This window comes from Schistocerca americana, chromosome X, assembly GCF_021461395.2.
Source record: "Schistocerca americana isolate TAMUIC-IGC-003095 chromosome X, iqSchAmer2.1, whole genome shotgun sequence".
NCBI classification, from domain to species: Eukaryota; Metazoa; Arthropoda; class Insecta; order Orthoptera; family Acrididae; genus Schistocerca; species Schistocerca americana.
Genome location: NC_060130.1, coordinates 648,545,326 through 648,565,987, shown reverse-complemented (window position 1 = coordinate 648,565,987; position 20,662 = coordinate 648,545,326). Strand labels below are relative to the sequence as shown.

General features: G+C 40.9%; 1 protein-coding gene and 1 pseudogene across 1 annotated transcript in view; one reads left to right on the top strand and one right to left on the bottom strand.

The window, feature by feature from the left end:
• LOC124555515 (FMRFamide receptor) overlaps window positions 1-20,662 on the top strand; it is a 721,972-nt gene that overhangs the window by 306,156 nt on the left and 395,154 nt on the right. The window lies entirely within an intron of this gene.
• LOC124557250 lies at window positions 6,232-6,349 on the bottom strand (annotated as a pseudogene).

Genomic DNA, 20,662 nt, shown 5'->3' with positions numbered 1-20,662 from the left:
TGGGCTCGTGATCATGTCGGTTGGACCTTGGACGACTGCTCGCAAATAACGATGCCATGTCAACGAGCCACAACTGTTCACGATTGCTTGGAAAAACGTAGTCGACAGTTCGAGCGACACATTTGGCCACCCAGATCGCCCGACGTGAATCCCATCGAACATTTATGGGACATAATCGAAAGGTCAGTTCGAGCAAAATATCCTGCACCGGCAATAACTTCGCAATTGTGGACGCCTGTAGAGGCAGCTAGGCTCACTTTTTCTGCAGGGGACTTCCAAGGACTTCTTGAGTCCATGCCTCGTCGAGTTGCTGGACTACGCCGGGAAAAACGACGTTCGACACGATATTAGTAGGTACTCCATGACCACGACTTCCGTCGCCTCAGTGAATGTGTGTATCGTATTTGCATGGGTTACAATATTTTAACATTTTCGATTCCTCATCTTTAATTCTTATATCAATTCTTACATCTTTTTCTTAGTTTAATCTTGAGGAAGATTTGGTTCAAAATGGTTCAAATGACTCTGAGCACTATGGGACTCAACTGCTGAGGTCATTAGTCCCCTAGAACTTAGAACTAGTTAAACCTAACTAACCTAAGGACATCACAAACATCCATGCCCGAGGCAGGATTGGAACCTGCGACCGTAGCGGTCTTGCGGTTCCAGACTGCAGCGCCTTTAACCGCACGGTCACTTCGGCCGGCGGAAGATTTGGTACATTCTTTTGGTTGATACCGACCTAAGAAACGTTCGAAGCATACAAATTTCGAACACCATGAGCATTTCTTCGTATGAATCTCATTTGGGAAAGAAACATCGTTAGCATTGCTGAAGATTTCACTCATTGGCAACAATTTCGCCGCAAAAGATGCACAACGTATCATTTTCAGAAAACCGGCGCTTGTAACTGATGAATCAAGATACACTGTAGGAATTCCGGTGAAAACTGTTTCAAATAATTTTATCATTCTTTTATTGTTTTTTTCTTTAATTTACTCAATAGCCAGACAATTAGCAGACGAAAAACGAGAACGTTATTTCAGCATACACTGGAAAACATTCATGTAGTAGTCTTCTACGGACATGGGCGAAAAACGCAAAAGAGAAACAAAATTAAAAGCAATAATCGGGATTCAAATTCGGGGCGCAGGACTGTGAAGCCGCGACGCTGACCACTGTTCCACTGCTTCGCTCGAACTAATTATGCGCTAAAAGGCATATAGTGAATCTCGAATAATTTGACCGTTGTTTTCTTAGAAACGGTCGAGTATCTACGGATAGCCAAGACACATGATCGTTTATTTAGACCTCTCTTTCACTGAGCGATGTTTCTGGGAATCGGGTTATGGCACTTGCCGTGTTCTTCTCGTCAGTGCATCCCGAGTGCTATCCCGAACTCATTCTAAGGCAAGAAAACCAACTATCCATATTTAAGATAAACACTTGCTACAAAATATGCTTTCCTACTGACACTTACTTCACCCACACCGTGCACCTCCATTTAAAGTCAACAGAGTTAGAATGTGTACTCCGTAGCTACCGTCCGTATACCACTTAATTACTAGCGTCCTTAAATCTTAACCGGCAGAAATTGAAAGACTCCAGACTGCAACTACTTTTTGTCTGACCACTACCACCTCCACCACTACCATCACTACCACTACTACTACTATTGCTAGAAATAATAATAATAATAATGATAATAATAGCACTGTGTAGGGCTCGCGCACGCCATTCGGGCAAAAGTGCTCGTCCTGCAAGTGCTGGTGTGGATGTTGCTCATTCCATTACATTACAATTGGAGAAAAACAATAAGTACAGAGAATAAAACAAATACCAATTGATAAATACTGTAGCAGGAGAAGCTGAGTAGCACCATGGTGTAGTGGTTATGACACTAAACTGTTGCATGGAGGGTCGTGAGCTCAAAACTCACCGGCACTGTACAGTATTAATTTCTATATTCGGTCCGAGTACATTCTAGAAGTATCCAAAAATGTCAAGAATCATTGGACTGGAACGTTCTGTAGCTGTATATATTCTGTATGTGCACTGGCCGGAGGCAGTTAGCTCCGCGCTCTTGTATGTGCAAGTGCTGAATAAACCTTCGTTAAGTGAAATTAGTGTTCGTCATTCATCTACTTACACCTACTTCTAGATGACAATACAAATTCGTGATTAGTAATAACACACATACAATGGTGTACGAAATTTGCAACCAGTCGTAAAATGTTTATTCAATTGTTTCGTATTTTTAGATATCAGTGCAATAGCTCTCGCTGTAAGAGATCCTCTCCAACTCCAACAAGAAAGAGGTAAAAAAAATTTACTGGCGTTACCCTTAGACACGTCACACACTTTTTGTACGAGAGACAATTATATTATGTTGTGTTTCTTAGTAGAATGGTTCTTACCAATGAACACTGTCGCTTGGAAAGAAATGAGTTATCCAATAAAACAATACCAATCGCTGTTATTTAGGTTTTATTTTTAGGCTACTAGTTTGGACGATACATTACGTCATCTTCAGACCTGCTTAAATCAAGTAACCTTCGTGTTACAAAATACGGTAGCATTCTTAACTGGTCTCGTAATGATTATTACGGGCATGTGTGCTCCTTGGACAACTGTCAGCAACTCAGGAGCGCACCGCAGCCCCATACTCCAGACAAAAGATGGAGTTACATTCATAGAAATGAATTAAATTTTACTTCGATTTTCCGTTATAAGTTTGAAAGGAACATCTTTTACAGTGTAGTGTGATGATTATTAATAATTATGTTTGAAGCACTTTCAACCCATGTTCAGTATTTCTGGGTGACAACCTTTTTTTTTTTTTTTTTTTTTTTTTTTTTTTTTTTTTTTTTTCGCTAGTACTGGCAAAGTCTGCCAAACGTTGGACCAGAGTATTGGTGGAATATGTAGTTTCCATTTTGAACCTCAACGTTGTCACATTTTCCCAGAAGTTAGTGAGGTATGCAGAAACATTGAAATAGAGTCTTCTCTGTGTCCTCACTGAATGTCTAGTGTTTGCGTGTGTCCTGTGAATGAGTATGGTAGTACATGATCACTGTAATGTTGGATTTGTATATTATCGATAATGGAAGTGAAAAGAAGTAAAACAGGATAATCCGTGGCCGATGGATATTGCACTACTCTAGAAATTCGCAGATAGTATACAGCCAAGGATGCCACGAGTTTGGAATTGTCACCATAAAATTATCGCGTAGTTTAGTTATCATATACTTTAGTAATGGCCTCAGGTTAAGTTAATAAAAAAATGTAAAATGAAAAGACAAAACGTAGTGATAATTTTAAATGATAGTCAGTGTTTCCCAAAAAATCAGAATCATACTGTCTACAGGGTGGTCAATTCATTTAGGGTCAAGATTATAGATAGGGTAGAATATCCTACGCATAATATACTGAGATTAGAAAACAATGGTCGGAAATGAATATTTTACACGGTACGACTCTTGAACGAGCATTGTATGTGAGGTTTGTATTTGTGAACTGATTACCTTCCATTAGAAACAAGCTGCTGCTTCGACGTTGGTGACACTACCCCGAGCGATGAAAATCCATACGCGAGGCTGTTCTCAGAACACAAGCAAAGATTCTCCAGGTAAGTTGCGATGTTAAATTGCACAAGATAAATGAATAGGAGCTGATCATCTCCCATGTAGTTTGAATGACAATCGATTTCTGATATTTATTCGAGATGTACTGCCACATTTGTACATCTTGCTGATGACAAGCGGTCGTAGTTTCAATTATAGTGTACATCATAGTGTACCTTCCTACTTGAATGTGTGTCCTCATTGCACGAAAGGAAAGGCAGCTTCTATCAAATGACCAGCACATGAATTTTTTTTCCTACGAAGTTAAATCATTAATACAAGTAACCTCCGTGGAGTCTGAAGGAGAAATGCTTCATAAGATCCCTTGCTGCCTGCCCATTGTACAACAGACAACATGCATATACGAGAGGCTGCGCTAAAATTGTTATAATTCACACATCGAGACTGGCGGCCATTACTTTGAACTGTTACCATGAGCTTAAGTTGTTGCTGTGACAATTACTTTCCTACCTTAATGTTTACAATTTAGGATCCTTTACCACGTGCATTATCCCGACTAAGGATCTGAGGTATTTGCAATACCTGTAGATTATATAAGAAAGTATGAGTCTTGCACTTCTATTAGGAACGTGATTCAGGCATAAGGAATATTAGTTTATTAGACGATAAATGTTTGTCATGTTTGAACTTTCATTGTCAGCAAAGAGTGTCTTGTTTATGTCACAAAGGGGCTCTTTGAAATCTGTTTTTCACGACGGAATTCGAAGGCGCCTTTGATGCAGGTCAGAACACACTATTGTCTCAGCAGCGTTTATTGGCCACAGAGCGCCAATCCAAGGCTTTGACGACGGTTCTGCGACACAGGAAATGTTCGCCGTAAGCCATTGCGCGATCGACCACAAGCAATCAGTCCACAACGGGAACCGATTTGTGGCCTGAACTGCACGACGAAATCTAATAATGTCTGCAAGACAACTGTCTCGAGAGCTTGGAAATGCCTCAGGAGTTGCAGACTGTGTATCAGATAGACGGAGCAGCTGGTCCAGTCCGGCCGTATGTGCCCAACTCACAGCAATGCGGAGACGAGTCCGTTTGAAGCTCAGACTGGGGTTAGCCATGCGTACGAAACCCTAATCCGACCCCTCTCCGCATATGAAAATGTTGCGTGGACTTCATCTGCTTCCACACTTTACTGCTCTCTCCAAATCTTAGAGTGACACCTACTTAGCGAACTAATTTTTCCCCGTCCGTCTCCCGTACCAACTTATGAATTTGGTAACTGAAGATATGAAGATGTAGAGCACTGTAGACATTTCATTGTAATGAAGATAGTCAGATAATAATTTTGTCACTTTATATTGTACCGATTACTGGCTTAGATCTTTCTTGCAGGTCATCTTTCTCTTCACCTTCGTATTCATTGTCCTATATAAATCTCAATGTATCCATTAGAGCACATTTCTGTGCATGTCTGTTATGCTGGTAGCTTTAGGACCTAAAAATAATTTCGAGTAGTTGATTAGTAGAGGGGCAAAACCCTGTTCGACATGCCGTGATGATTTGTGGCTCCTCAAACTGCTAGCAGAACAGACGTGGAACAGTTTATTGAAATGGATATACTGCTATATGGATGAAGATGACCTGCAACAGTGGTCGAAACCGGTAATCGGAACATACATAAAAAAATTTTGAAATTTCCACTCTCAAACACCCAGAACACTTTCACCTGTGTTACAGTTCCCAAAGAACTGAGTCTTACCACCATTTTTGTCTACCGGCCTCGCCAACCATCACCAGCTGCATCATCTCAACAAACACGTCCTACATTTTCTCCGTCACGAAACGCTTCACATCCTTCCCCAGTGTAGTTCTGATCAGATTTACCTCCAAGATCATGAAATCATTTCCTTATAACTACCCGCTGTATCACCTAAACTGATACTACTGCTCACTCTGCAATTAAAGGCCTAACCCATCTTTTTCGTACCTAGTGGCAATTCCTCCAGCCCATTCTAACACATACATCCCATCTATTGGTTCTGTCCTATACACAGCCGAACGTTTTTCCTGTGTTATCCTCCGCGATAAAATCTCTACCCAATCCTTCCAGCTAACATTACCAGGGAACTCCACTATCATCATCCCAAACGAACAGGTAGAACTTACGTACCCAACATCACACTATTCATTTCGTTATCGTTATTTTATCTTAATAAAAAAAATTGTTTTCCTTTTAACCATTTTAAGTCGACAAAAGAGCAACAGATTGTTTGCTGCTATGTTGTTCACCTCAGGGAGGACATAAATAACGAACGAATGCAAATTAAGTCCAGATCAATCTGCCGGCTGAGGGAATGTAGTATTTTCGTACGTATTTTGTTTCAGTTTGTTAAAGGTTTGTCCTCGCACGCTGGTCTATGGGAAAATTAATAAACGAAACTCCTCCAGACCAGGCCATGAAGGCCCAACGGTACCGACCGGCCGCCGTGTCCTCCTCAACCCATAGGCGTCACTGGATGTGGATGCGGAGGGGCAGATGGTCAGCACACCGCATACCCAGCCGTATGTCAGTTTCCGAGACCGGAGCCTCTACTTCTCAATCAAATAGCTCCTCAGTTTGCCTCATAAGAGCTGAGTGCACCCCGCGTGCCAACAGCGCTCGGCCGACCGGATGGTCACCCATCGAAGTGCTAGCCCAGCCCGACAGAGCTTAACTTCGGTGATCTGACGGGAACTGGGGTTACCACTTTGGCACGGCCGTTGGCTCGGGAAATTAATGGCAGATATAATTAGAGGGACAGCGTGGAAATAGCCTATTCTGTTGTGTTGTAGTACTTGTGTGGAAGACAACATATTGAATGAGCGCTGATACTCTAAAGAATAACATTGACGCTGAGATGTCTAAAGACGAGATACTGCAATCATACGCGTGACGACTTAGAGATGCATCATTTACAATAATTTTCAAATGTGTGGGACTTACCTACTAAGGTCATCAGTCCCTAAGCTTACACACTACTTAACCTAAATTATCCTTAAGGACAAACACACACACACCCATGTCCGAGGGAGGACTCAAACCTCCGCCAGTACGATAATGCTTGTCTGCAATGAGCTGTTTTCTTGAATGAGTTTATTTCCGATGACGATAGCCACCACATCGACTGGCGAGTGAGGATGTGAAATGTACAGGTTATTTATGAGATACATTGGAGAGACGGCTTCCAGCTCATCAGTCGTTGCCGAGATTGCTTCCTGAAATCCTGATAGCTTCTTCTCAGGAATGGGATCATATTTCAACATGGCACAGCGATGCTAAGGATATATGGTAGTTATCGATAGCCGTGTGACGTAATAACAGATTGTTTAGAGGAAGAGGTTTTTTAGGTTTTCATTATTTTTTTATTACTGTACGATGAGATTCACAACCTTTCTAATAAGGAAACAGTTTGTTCACAAGTACGTGCCAAATATCTTGTGTTGAGGTGTTACCTCGTTCTGTAGCACTTTCGACAGTCTGTTCAAGGAACCAACATTTACAGCTGTACTTCGCGAGCACCTCACGTGTGTGTATGAGAGGGTACTATATGAAACAATGTCACTTCCCCGTTTCCACGAGAAGAACGACTGATAGTAAACTTTCGTGTGAGCTCTCTAATTTTGGCAAGAATTTTTCGTGAAATATAATTACGAGGAAGCAATTTATTGGTTGACTTTTATTGGGACTTATGCTCTCTGAATTTCAACACTAAATCACACTGTGATACACAAGACGTCTCCTGTCGCTCTTCCATTGGAGCTGGATGAGCATCCTCGTGATGCTTCCGCGCTTTCTAAATGAACCTGGAACGAAACGGGTTGCTCGTCTGCTCTGTTTCCTTCATCTCTCCAAGTATTAGTTGAACGATGATTTCGTTAACTATTTCCTTCGTGGGTGTAATTCGTTTCCTGAGGATTCATCCAATGACTTTCAATCTGGCAACCAGCTTGGCTGCAATTAGTATTATGCGGTCGTTCCATTTCACATCTCTCCGTTCGCATTCTCCCAGATATTTTCCAGAGATTGTTCTGCAACCGATTTATTATCCAAAAATGGGTCTTTCTCTCTATTTATGATCAATGCATTACATTTATTTAAGGCGGGCGACAGTACTGAACTGCTGAACCAGGTGTCGATCGTTTACATGTCATCCGGCAATTCGACAGTTTCTTAACGTTGCAACCTCTCTACATAAAACAGAATCACGAGCGAAAAGCCTCGCGGAACTTCTGACGTTATGTGTATGAAATGTGTGTGAAATATTATCGGACTCAACTGCTAGGGTCATCAGTCCCTAAGCTTACACACTACTTAATCTGAATTATCCTAACGACAAACACACACACCCATGCCCGAGGGAGCACTCGAACCTCCGCCGGGACCAGCCGCACAGTCCATGACTGTAGCGCCTAAGACCGCTCGGCTAATCACGCGTGGTTCTGACGTTATCCACTAAATCATATACACCGATGATCAGAAACATTATGACAACCTGTTTAATAGCGTATTGGTCCACTATGCAAACAAAGTACAACAGTGATTCTGAATGGTATGGATTCTACAAGTCCTTGACAGGATTCCAGAAGTATGTGGCATCAGGTGCCTGCTCACAGGCCAAGCAATTTCCGCAAACTGCGGGATAGTGGTTTACAGACACGTAGCTGGAGCCCGATATGTGTTCTAGTGGGTACAGAATAGGCACGTTTGGTGGCCAAGATGTTAATGTGAGTTCATTATAATGTGCCTCAAACCACTGTAGCACGATTCTCACCTTGCATCATGGACAGTTATCCTGCTGGGAGATGTCATCGCCGTACGGGTGGCGCGCAATAATGTTCACGTAGTTTACTGTTGTCGTGATGCCAGTAGTAGCCCATCTCAATGTACCACATAGAATAACTCTGCCCTCACCGGTCGCCGTCCGTAGCGCAGTGCATATTTCGTGCAACCATTCACCTGGATAACGGCATGTAAGGACCCTACCATCGACCAGGTGTAACAAGAAATGCGATTCACCTGAGGTCATCGGTCCGTAGACTTTAACTAATTTATGCTAAGAACAACACACACACACACACACACACACCACGCGCAATCCGTGACACGGCGCCTCAAACAGTGCTGCCACTCAGAGCGGCGGGAACTCTTCATTCGAGTCACACTGCTGATATTGCGTACGTTGATATTTCGTTCACAAGGCGGAAATTGAGTTGTATTGAACGCTTTCTGGAAATCAAGGAACATGGCATGTTCCTGGGCATCATTAGTCACTCTATTTCGAGTATCACGAACGAACAGACGGAACTGTTTCACGCAATCGTTTCCATCGTGTGATTACACTTGAGGGTTGAGTGATATTGTATACAACTGTATCCGTTTGCGACTCGTCCGTGTACATTTATTAAGTCCAGTAATAGAAAATCACATCAGCTATAATGTTCTTAAATAACAATGATCATAGTTTAGTGTGATTTTTCCTCCATCCTCAGGCATCTGTGAAACTGAATTATGTATCTTAATCTGTCCATCCATGGATTTCGGCCTAGTAGGTCAACAACAGATCAGATATTTGTGTGAGGCACATACGCTTGTCAGTACCGGGTGATCAAACAGTCAGTATAAGTTTGAAAACTGAATAAATCACGGAATTATGTAGATAGACAGGTGCAAATTGACACACATGCTTGGAATGACATGGGGTTTTGTTAGAACCAAAAAAATACAAAAGTTCAAAAAATGTCCGACAGATCGCGCTTCATCTGATCAGACTAGCAATAATTAGCGTAACAAAGTAAGACAAAGCAAAGATGATGTTCTTTACAGGAAATGCTCAATATGTCTACCATCATTCCTGAACAATAGCTTAAGTCGAGGAGTAATCTTGTGAACATCACTGTAAAGCATGTCCGGAGTTATGGTGAGGTATTGGCGTCGGATGTTGTCTTTCAGCATCCCTAGAGATGTCGGTCGATCACGATACACTTGCGACTTCAGGTAACCCCAAAGCCAATAATCGCACCGACTGAGGTTTGGGGACCTGGAAGACCAAGTATGACGAAAGTGGCAGTTGAGAACACGATCATCACCAAACGACGCGCGCAAGAGATCTTTCACGCGTCCGTTGGACATTTTGTGAACTTCGTTTTTCTTTTTGGTCCTAATAAAACCCCATGTCATTCCAAGCATGTGTGTCAATTTTGACCTCTCTATCTACATTATTCCGTGGTTTATTAAGTTTTCCAATGTATACTGACTTTTTGATCACCCAGTATAATATTATAGACTTCAAGCAGGCCCTCGATAGTGTTGATAGGGCAGAAATGTTAAATTATTTGCTACTGCTTGCTATACCATCTAAGTATGTTTCACATATCCAAGCATAACTGGCTGGTTCCAAGGCTGTAGTGTGAGTGGATGGAGAACTTAGAAAATGCTTTGGCTTTAGTAATGGATTCAGACAAGAGGACGCCCTCTCCACAATGCTTTTTAATTCGATTCTTGAAGCAGCCTTCCGGAAGCGTCGAATACCTGGTTACATAGATACAAAGCCAACCAAGATATGTGAAGAAGATGATGATGATGTTGCAGTTACTAATAGCAGTAGGTTTTCACTTTCGAGAACAATAGATGTGCTGAAACAAGCTAAGTAGAGGCTTTCGGTTAATTAAATAAAGACCAAGTACATGAATTTCACTAGGAAGAAAAATAATAACTTTCATAAACCATCAGCAGCAGGTTTCAATTTTGAACATGTGCAGAACATTGAATATATGGGGTCTAATATTAATAGGACAAATTCCATGTCAACTTAAATAAAACTGCGCGTCCTAAGTGGTAATACATGATTCCACACCTTTATAAAATTGTGGGCCTCAAGGTTACATTAAATAGACAGCTGAAACTGCAAATTTATAAAGTCATGATCAGGACAGTTGCTATCTGCGGATCTGAAACATGGGCACTAACGCGTAGTGATGAGCAGCAGCTCAGTATGTTTGAATGCAGGGTTCTGCACAAGATCTGTAGAGCTGTCAAGGATAACAGTGGTTTTTATAGATCCAGAACAATGAGCCGTACCGCTTTATACAAGGAGCTGACATTATAAGAATAATAAAAAGTAGGATAATAGTTTGGTTTGGGCGTGTCTTTAGCATGAATATCGAAAAACAGCTAAAAAGATATTTGAATGTAAGTCAGTTGGAAGAAGATGGAGAGGAAGACCACGAAAGTGTGGATAGAGGAAGTGGAAGAAGATTTAAAATCTGATAGATACTACGCTGGAGAGGGCGGAATGGAGGAAACTTGTTGAAGCGGCTAAAATCCATCCAAGATTTTAACGCCATGAGAAGAAAAAGAAGAAGAATAGGAACAAGTTCAGGTAAAATTTAAGTGAATATAACTAAAATTAGTACCTTTGTTTCTGATTTGGTCGTCAGTCCGAAGACTGGTTTGATGCAGTTCTCCACGTTGATCCATAAAGCTCAAGTCTTTCATGTCTGTACATAACTACTGCAACTTACATCCATCTGAACCTGCTTGGTCTTCCTATCTAATATTTACCCCTCCCACCCACCCACACACAACTTTCCATACCAAAATAATTACTCGTTGATGCCTCAGAATGTGCCCTAACAACCGATAGCTTCTTATAATCAAGTTAGTTAGGTTCAAATGGTTCAAATGGCTCTGAGCACTATGGGACTCAACTGCTGAGGTCATTAGTCCCTTGAACTTAGAACCAGTTAAACCTAACTAACCTAAGGACATCACAAACATCCATGCCCGAGGCAGGATTCGAACCTGCGACCGTAGCGGTCTTGCGGTTCCAGACTGCAGCGCCTTTAACCGCACGGCCACTTCGGCCGGCTCAAGTTAGTTAGGCCATAAATTTATTTTCTCCCACACGCATTTTAGTACCTCCTCAGTATTTATCCGATCTAACCATCTAATCACCCACATTCTTATATAGAACAACATTTCGAAAGCTTCTACTCTCTTTTAGCTTGAATTGTTTATCGTTCGCGTTTCTTTTGCATACAGGGCAAAACTCTTGACGAATACCTTCAGAAACGACTTCCTAACACCTAGATTAAATTCAACAAAAACAGTTGAAAAATATTAGTCCTGTAACAATAAAATCCTTTTTATAGAAGAGCAAATTGCTTTAATGTGGACAATACAAACCACTCGGCAAAAAGTAATTTCCCAGCCTCCTGTTCTACTTGGGTCATGGCAGCTCTTAAAAACTATTAACTAAGCTAGTTACATCTTCTATCACCATAACCACGGTTATTCCATGCAAAATATAATAACACATAGTTAAAGGGTATTACGTCCTACGTTTAATTGTCGTCTCTGTCAACGAATTTCGTTTTGTATGGTTTGACATCTCTTTTTGATACATGGCGTTTTATGTATAGGCTATAGTTTGTAGTGATTCTCCTTATCCGCACGTGAATACTTAAAATTCAGTTAATATACTTTGTTATTTTGGTGTTGTTCCTTGCGCTTTTACGCTTCGGGTATCCTTCATAAAAAAACGTAAGCTTAACTGATAGACGTTAATTTTAATATTAGTATATGGTTAGGATTATTTTCTTCATGTGGGGTATAACAGCCGTGGAAGGTGGAATCTTGGAAACGTCTTCTAACGGTGAGGATTATTCAATTTCCATATTCAAAGTTATTTCGTAACATCGGCATGATGTTTTTGACTTGTGGTAAGTTTGGAAGTATTGCCTCTTAATTAACTGTTATTGTAATTTCCACTGAATTATTATGTATGTGGAAAATGAAGCTTTAACTGGTACTGTTGATAGTTCTTAACAGTAATGCTAATGGAATTTCTCATTAACGCAAGTTGAGAACACGATTACATTACAAATCGTAAACGTAAAATTCGTATCTACACAGAAATGAAATTTTCTATGGTGGCGGGTGGAGACTGCCACGTTGTGATACGGCGGGATTGCAATGATCGCATGTTACCATTTATGCATATTCTAGAAAGCATGGTGAGTGCGATTCTCCTTTTGCGCCTTGAACTTTGTGCTAAAATACGGTAGAGCACGTCTTCCCACAACCTCTGGGACAAGGATTTCTTCTACAGCAGGGGTGATTCGCTGGGGCAGCGATATAATCGCCTGTTCGGATCCACAGGCACGTTCAACCGCTGTCGACACTAGGATGAAGACGGTTGCTCTTAAGTGATTTACGACAGTAGACCTAGCATGCACAGCTCAAGGATGTTTCCTGTACCTCACCCACTGAATTCGTACCAACACATCTTTCGTCGTAACGTGCCTAATCGTAAGTTGGCCACACTCATGTTAGAATGATTCAATGTCTTATAAAAAACGTGGCTCAAATGTTAAATGAAACAACATGAAATTTAACTGGTGCTTGTCATTTAAACTAATGATCCGCCAACCTCCTTCATTTTACGAGTATTTCGTGCCACTTAAACTGTATTAACGGAGCATCGGATTATTTTGTAATTTTTTATTTATGAAAAACCGCAAACCGTTTTCGACACACGCGTGTGTCGGAGACTTAAATCGAAACAAATTCATCGAACTGTGTTTTCAACCTCTATGTCAAAGAAGATCATTTCCTCGCAACTTCATAGCATGTACTGACAGCAGCAACAATCTGAAGTATTATGGTAATAACGTAAGAGTAAATGCATCATACGCCGAAGAACGACGTTATTTTCACTATGACTGCCTTAATTTAACCTGCTGTTCGCAAATTTCAACTAGTAGCAGTTGTCAAAGGGTCTAGTCCATATGAGTGACATTAAAACAACAATCGTATAACGCTACACACAATCGCTAAAGATGAAAGCATGAGTCCTGAAACACTGAGCGCATTATATATTCTGTGATACTTGTAATATACAGTTACAGCTTACATAACGTCGTCTTTCAGAAAATTTCAGTTGACTGAGACCTAACACAAAAAACTAATTATATCATAGTTTACTGTCAAAACTCATTACATTATCGAAAATTCCATTTTATTTTGTACGACTGTAAGTGTAGCACGATTATGAAATTTTAAATACAGCTCAGTGCTCGGCACTGCCTATATCGTTAATAATTACCATGCTGGTTGTTTTGTAGTGTGTTGCAGAGTGATGGCTCCCCAGCAGATGGTTCTTCGGGTTTCAAAACCATGGAACTACAAATGTTACAGACAGTACTGCTAATCAAGCGTCCCGGATGTCAGCGTTCGCAATATTCCATCGCCACAAGACAGATGTTCGCACAACTTTGCTTTGTAAAGTCGGTATGCTGCAGAATGAATGATATTTTGATATTCGACGGGTTTCCTAGTTCTCCTATCCGCAGCTTTTAATGTTTCACTTACGTTATGTGTTGGTGAAATTGTATAGAACGCCCGTCGTAAAATTTGATCGGATGCGGGATCTCATACTATGTAATGAAAAGCACCCGGACACCTGGCTGAAATTGGCTTACTAGTTCGTGGTGCCCCACATCGGCAATGCTGGAATTCAATATGGTGTTCGCCCACTCTCAACCATGATGTCAACTTCCACTCTCGCAGGCATAAGTTCACTCAGGTGTTGGAAGGTTTCTTGGGGAATGGCTGCCCATTCTTCACGGAGTGCTGCACTGACGAGAGTTATCGATGTCGGTCGGTGGGGCCTGGCACGAAGTCGACGTTCCAAAGCATCCCAAAGGTGTACTATAGGATTCAGGTCGGGACTCTGTGCAGCCCAGCCCATAACTGGGATGTTATTGTCGTGTAACCACTCCGCCACTGGCCGTGCGTTATGAACAGGTGCTCGATCGTGTTGAAAGATGCAATCGCCTTCACCCAATTGCTCTTCAACAGTGGGAAGCAAGAAGGCGCTTAAAACGTCATTGTGGTCTGTGCTGTGACAGTGCCACGTACAAGAACAAGGGGTGCAAGTCCCCTCAATGAAAAACACGACCACACCATAACACCACCGCCTCCGAATTTTACTGGTGGCACAACCCGCATTGGCAGACGACATTCACTGGGCATTCACCACACCCACACCCTGCCATCGGATTGCCACGTTGTGTATCGTGATTCGTCACTCCACACAACGTTTTCCACTGTTCAGTCGTCCAATGTTTACGCTCCTTACACCAAGCGAGGCGTCGTTTCGCATTTACTGGCGAGATATGTGGCTGATGATCCAAGTTATCTCACCCACCTGTCATACTACTTGCAGTGGATTCCGATGCAATTTGGGATTCCTGTATGATGGTCTGGATAGATGTCTGCCTATTACACATTACGACCCTCTTCAACTACTGGCGGTCTCTGTCAGTCAACAGACGACGTCGGCCTGTACACTTTTGTGCTGTACGTATCCCTTCATGTTTCCACTTCACTATCACATCGGAAACAGTGGACCTAGGGATGTTTAGGAGTGTAGAAATCTCGCGTACAGACGTATGACACAAGTGACACCCAATCACCCGACCACGTTCGAAGTCCGTGAGATGCGCAGAGCTCCCCATTCTGCTCTCTCATGATGTCTGATGACAACTGAGGTCGCTGATATGGAGTATTTGGCAGTAGGTGGCAGCGCAATGCACCTAATATGAAAAACGTATGTTTTTGGGGTGTCCGGATACTTTTGATCACATAGTGTATTCCCGAGTGTTCATGAATGGAATGAAAGAATCTCACAAACGCGTATATTGAAAGATCTAGGATACATTGAACATCAGTATAATATAGTACACACGTGAAATATTTTCCCTTGCTGTATATATTGCCCCTGTGTGTATAGTAACTTGTTTCATAGATCGTGTTCACGATAAACGTGCTAATGCGGAACGTGTCAACCGATCAAACATAGGAAATACACAAGTTTTCATATGCACATTACATTAATTTCTCAGAAGGGGTTGTTACCGTCTCGTTTGACGCAGTTTTTCTGGATTTCTCCCCGGCCAATTTTCTAGTTTTGAATTGTGTGCCTAGATATTTGCCTCTCTTGTATATCAAGTTGTTGTTCCTGCCCACTTCAGGCATTTTTCGCTACACCGAATCATTTTATTGATACAATTTTAGCTTTACTATGAGTTTCGTAGTATTCTACAACCTTTCTAGTTAATGTAGCTTGTTCCTTTCCTTTAATATGTTCATAGAGTTTTATTCTTCATTCTTTCGTATACGAGTACATTTTGGTATATTTTTAAATCTCCTTAGTAGTTCTTAGTTTGTATGTTCATTCTTCAGTATAATTTGGGCCTAAAATTTTGCTGACTCATTTTCTTCTGTTTTGCATTTCATTTTCTTTTCTCTCGGTTTGAAATGAGTGTCTCCGCTTCGCCACCTCCTGTGTCCGAGCGGTCGCAGGTTCGAATCCTGCGTTGGTCATGGATGTGTGTGATGTCCTTGGGTTAGTTGGGTTTAAGTAGTTTAAAGTTCTAGGGGACTGATGAACTCAGATGTTAAGTCCCATAGTGCTCAATGCCATTTGAACCATTTTTGTCTCTGCTTCATAATGGCACACTGTTGTGATGACAGTGTTGCTCAGTCTCAGTTTGGCGTCTTTTGAGAGGCAGTCTTGTTATATGCAAGTTGATTCAAAAGTAGTGTACCATAGTACAAAGGCTACAGTGGTGATCCATTAGTCTGTCCCATGGGACAAAGTCGTTTTCAGTGTTATTACGATATTTCGAAGCAGAAAAGTCTAGTAAACGTGGACTCGAAAAGGCATACGCTAAGAGCTATGAACACTTGAGATGAGTACTAAAATTAGAATACATAATAAGACTACAGACAACAATACCGTTATGTGATTGGAGTATATTTCGCTGTCACACACAATTCAACTAGAGGACCAATATTTTCCGCCAGTTTTAAGGATATGTCATGACGACTTCTTTATTTATATAACTGAGAATGGAAATACAGATATGTGAGAGGAATTGGTCTAAAAATGTAAACAACAATTGGAGGCGTGAGGCGTAGAGCGTTACATTGTGCCTATTGAGATCGCAACAGCTGTGAACAGTCGTACAATATGGAAAGTATATGCAGCACAATATAGTGATACGCAAATAATATAAGTGGTGCATTTACTTTGCAATACTTCAAAAATACAATCCTGCAACTTCGTAACAAAATTTCGCGGAATTTTTTGTGTAAGTACTATAATTATTTAACGTCATATATTCGTTTACCCTGTATTACATCGTTTGGAAGTTAGTTATGTTCACATAGGGCGCTTCTAACATTGTTTTCTACCGTAGGCCACCAACACTTCAAGAATATTTCGCTACAGTGGGAGAATAAAAATCGAAAACTGACGATTATGTAAAGCGCATCTTGTGAATCTTGTGAACATCCATCTAATGATGAACTTGTCAGTTCGAAACCGGTTACGACGCTATTTAATTCAATAAACAGCACTGTTAATAGTGTCTGGTTACTGTCTTCTTCTTTCTAAGAATCAACCTACATTAATTGTACACAACCTCGGTCTCATCATGTCAGTTTCAGACAAAATAGCAAAGAGGAATTAGAAATAATGCCTGATATGGGGATTCAATTAATTTTAGCCACAGGAATGATTAAGAAACCTGTCAAGTATAAAGTGTTGATGCTTCTTAGAATAAATGATATACAATTGTATCGTAAATTCCCAATAATTCAAGGATTAACTGTAAACATGTTGAAAAGTGTGGATCTTTCAATCAATATAAAGGGAAACAAGGTGTCAATGAGGATTCTATGATGTTGGAAATACGGAGAAGAAACGTAATTATACCATTTTATAGGAAAAAGAATCTAACTGCGGAGGGCTTGACAGTTTTCCAAGGAGGTATTGTAGAAAAAGGGAATGTATGAACGGGTATAATGAATACGGCACTGAGGAAATGGGATTGATACAGAAGAGTTGCTGGTTGCACAGGACAAGGCAGAAGGGGAAGTAGAAGAAATACATTAATTCAATGAAAGCCAGAAGGAAGAGTAAAGAGCATAATAATTTTTTCTTAGGTCAGCCAGGATTATTAAGGGATTATCAAAGCTATTTCACTGTGAAAGAAGATGCATAGTTTTTCAAAATACCTAGAACAATTACAGAAAGAGCATAGGAGAGCAGGAAGCGACTTGATCCAAAAAACGCATAAGTGGGGAATTATTGAAAAAGCTGTACGTTTGTACAACAATCCATTAATTGTGGTTATTAAGAGAGATGGATCTGTGAGCCATGTGTTGGATACTAGGGCTTTTAATAAAATTGTTAGACCAGAAAGTGATAGGCCTGAAAACATTGATAAACTGTTACAAAAATGTAAAGGGGCTTAATTCTTGATTTCAATGGATGTAACACGTGGCTATTGGAATTTGCCACTATCAAAGGAATCTAGGAAGTACACAGAATTCTTGTTTGCAGGTAAGTGTTATCAATATAAGGTTCTACAATTTGGATTAAGTATAAGTACTTGTGCTTTTCTGAGAACTATGTCAAAAGTTTTAAGTAACGAACTACTGAGAAAAATAACTGTTTATGTTGACGATGTTTTGAATACCGCTGTAACCTGGGTCAAACATTGTATTTTATTAGACAAGGATTTGGATACATATGGAGTAGGGAGTCTGCTGAATTTGGTAGGAAAAACACTTGGTGAGTGATGCCTCCTCTACCTAGGTGTGTCCATTCTTATTTTCTGGTTCACTTTATCCTAACTCTTTTCTCTCTGGGCTCTGTTCCCACTGTGCTCTTCAATTTTTGTTTTACTCTTTTCTATACAGAGCCTATCCTATTAGATGTGACCACAACTTCTGTGGATTAGATGATTTGGTAAAGGAATTTTCGGTACAGTTATACAATTGTAACAGCTGCCATCTCTTGCATAAAAATTATTACAAAGTAGGGCAAGAAATAATTATAGAAGTTAAATTTGGAAGTAATAATGTTCTGGTATCCATTCTGGATTATAAATTAGAGTCCGCTGTAACGTTTGGTAAAATGAAGGTTTACTGTGGTGGCAGGAGGTTAATGATGGGTAACAATAACAATATTGAAGAAAGTAAAGTAGAGAGTGCCTCAGTGAAGGTCAGTGGTTATTGAGTACAGGCAGTAGGATCAGAAAATGTGTTTGTAGGTAGTAATGCACAAAAAGGGGTTCTTACTGCAATGAAGAGGTGGAAGTTTAGAATGAACAGGCAGTGGTTTTTGGGTCATACGTTGTTGTTGAAATGGTTACTTTAAGGAGATAAGAGAGGTGTATGTGGAGGAAATAGACGTTGACGTTGTTGTGATAGGTGAAGGTGTAAGCGATGAAATATAGCTTAGTGAGGTAAGTTCTCTTACATGCTGTATGAATGTAAGTGTTAAGCAGGCACATTTTCTTTGTTAAGCCATATGAAAATAAGATGGAGAGAGAATTGTATTCTAGTAATTGGATGGCCAGGGAAAGTTAGATCCAGAAATGGACCCCTCAGGGTTTTGAGTTTAGTAATGCTGCAGGTACCATGCAGATAAAAAAAGGAGTTGGGGTAAATATCTCATAGAGCGTTACACTCTTCGTAGTGCTAGGTAATTGACGATTACTAGGTTCTCGAGTTACAGACAAGACTACTTCAGTGTCTATTCATGTTGTCAAACTTCCTCTTCTACCACTCTGAACTGTGGTCTATCATCTTCAAATTTTTCCCTTCTATAGGAAAGTTTAAGCAGCAGGGGGTAGTGTCATGTTTAAGGTTATGAACAGAGAGAAATGTTTAATTGTGGAAGGGAGGATTATTAAAATTTGAAGTGATTACAGGATGTGGTTTTGAAAATTAAGTGATTAATGAGGATTTGGGGTAACTTCGGGTAGTGAGACGTGTTCTAATGAAAAATGGGTAGTGGAATCTGAGTTGTTTATGTATAGTTTACTGAACGTGACATGGGAAGGAACATATTAGTAAATGGAGGCTAATGAAGAATAATATGTTTTGTTGCAACCAGAGGTGTTTTGTCACGATGAAAAACAGATAACAGTGGAGTAAGATGTCTTGTTGCAAGGAGACATCGTGTAATTCCGATGGAAAATGGTTAACAGATTTTTGTAACATAGAAAAATACCAGAAGTGAGGGTACCACAGAGCCAGAATACGGTCCCCAAAGTGCTCCACCAGGACATCAAACACACTCCCGCTTAGTTGGGATCGAGCTCTGTCTCATGAGCTACATCTTGGCGAAATCAGAGCCACTTTGGAAAATGGGGATCAAATCATCTTCCAAAATCTTCAAGTACATTTGATGGTTACTGTGCCCCCAAGGAATATCGCACCGATTATTCAGTGACTGGGCATTGCGTACCATACAATCACCCATTGACGATAGAGAGACTTCTCAGTCGCAGAATGCGGATTCTCAGTCCCCAGATGCGCTAACTTTGCTTATTGACGAACTCATCCAAACTAAAGTGGGCTTCGTCGCTAAACCATATCATATTCACATCTAAGTCCTATTCGACAATTCTGTATACAATAGTGTTGGCGAAACACAACCGCTGTTCCGTGGCCCTGGGGCTTAATGGATGATAGATTTGAATTTTGTATGGGAAGAGATTCAGGTCCTTAACAACAGTTTGTCGCAGTGTCCCCCAGTTGATTCTCACCTGTTGTGCAGCACGTCTGATCGATTTCCTGGGGCTGGTCTGAAACACAGCGCGTGTCTTCTCGATGTTTTCAGGTGTTTTCACCCTTTTTGGATGACCGACATTGCCAACACTGTCTTCACGAATGCTACCCAATCTCTCAAACTTGCGAATAAAATTCCTGATTGTTGGCACAGTTGAACCGGTTGTCTTCAGCTTGAATTCGGTCGCAAACGTCCTTTGAGCCGCAGTTGTTCTGTTACTTCTCGGATAGTAGGCCATAACAAGCACTGTATCTCAGGCACGCCGTTCCGTGACTTTTCACGTGCAAATAGCCGACAACAAGGCTCATGCGCATACTAATTCCCATCATTCTCCGAGGCCAACTGTGCATTTCTAACGTGATGACACATACCGTTCAGAAATTAAGA